The following is a 1763-nucleotide window of genomic DNA, read 5'->3' on the forward strand; positions in this document are numbered from 1 at the left end:
CAGCTCAGGTCATGATCTCAGGGTCCCTGCATCAGGCTTTCTGCTCAGCAGGGTGCCTGCTTCCTCCTCTCTCTCTGCTGGTCTCTGCCTACTTGTGATCTCTCTCTGTGGGTGTCAAATAAATAAATAAATCTTTTTTAAAAAAAGACAAATTGAGCCTGTGGGAAGACTCTCCGTGCTGTTATTTATAATAGCAAAAATAGAAACAAATATCTAATGAGAGAGAATTGAAAATTCTATAAATAAATAAAACAAAATAATAATAACAATAATAATAATAAACAACTGTGTTAGTTATAGTGGTCTGCCTTTCCAGAACTTCTGATTTAACTCATCTGGAATAAAATCCAAGCAGTTGTTTTTGTGTGTGTCTGTTTTTCAACCCCTCAGGCAATTCTAATGTGCAGCCAGGATTGAGAAACGCTGGATTAGGACAAAAATACAAGTGTGGGGTCGCTAGGTATGGTCATGAAATACTCATTTTTCCAAGGACACCCCAGAGATGGGAAGAAGGTTGTTCAAAAATGAGAGGAAGACGGGCACCTGGGTGGCTCAGTTCTTTCGGTGACCAACTCTTGATCTCAGTTCAGGTCTTGATCTCAGGGTCATGAGTTCAGGCCCCGAGTTGGGCTCCACACTCAGTGTGGGGCCAACTTAAAAAAAAAAAAAAGAGAGAGAGAGAGGAAGAGGGTGTAACAACATGGAGGGAGACAGGGGACCCCAAAGGGAAAGGTTGACCAGAAAAGTATTCAATGTGCTGGGAATGATCAGGGAATATTTCAGAGTTGGGGCATTTAATATTCAACCCTAAATTCTCATCAGATCTGTTAGGTGGGAGACATGAGTCCTTATGCTGTCTCCACACCCCCCAACGAATTCCGTCCCATGCTCATCCCTGTGTGAGTGGATGCTTTGGGGAAATCAAAGGAAGAAAGCTGGTTCCATGTTTGGTTGTTGCGGGGAGGAGGGAAAAGCTAAAGCCCCCAGCTGAGACTCCTCAGTGAACATTCTGAGCTCCCCTGAAGAATTCAAGGTGGGAAGGAAGGCTGATGCCTTGCCTGAGGGATTTCACACACACACACACACACTCACACACACACACACACCCATGGTGACATCTGGGTGACATTTCAACCAGCTGTCTATGGCTTGTGTTGTTGAGTGCCTAGAACCAACCCCAACATTAGCTCAGAGAGAGTCCCATGACATTTCCATAAAGGATAAACCTAAGCAGGACAGGGACTTGCTGAAAGCCACAGAGCAAGTTCTGGGTGAAGTGGAGTGGATTAGCCTTGGAGTCCCCAAGTCCCCGGCCCCCAGGAATGCTCACAGACTCCTGGATATGAGCATTTAGAACAAGCATCTTCTTCTTTTTTTTTTTTTAATTTTTTTTAAAGATTTTATTTATTTATTTGGCAGAGAGAGATCACAAGTAGGCAGAAAGGCAGGCAGAGAGAGAGAGGAGGAAGCAGGCTCCCTATCGAGCAGAAAGCCCGATGCGGGACTCGATCCCAGGACGCTGAGATCATGACCTGAGCCGAAGGCAGAGGCTTCACCCACTGAACCACCCACGCGCCCCTAGAACAAGCATCTTCTGGTGATGGGGCACGTGGAATGGGGAGATGGGAAATCGTAGAAGACATCACTGGACACAAGTCACTCTGACTTCCATTCCAGAATCGTCTGTGCTGGGCTCCCCATTCTCACCCCGTACCAAAACCATACGCCGGGCCCCAACCGAAGACAGACAGAGCCCAGAAGCC

The sequence above is a fragment of the Mustela nivalis genome (assembly GCF_964662115.1).
Source record: "Mustela nivalis genome assembly, contig: HAP1_SCAFFOLD_2215, whole genome shotgun sequence".
Taxonomy (NCBI): Eukaryota; Metazoa; Chordata; class Mammalia; order Carnivora; family Mustelidae; genus Mustela; species Mustela nivalis.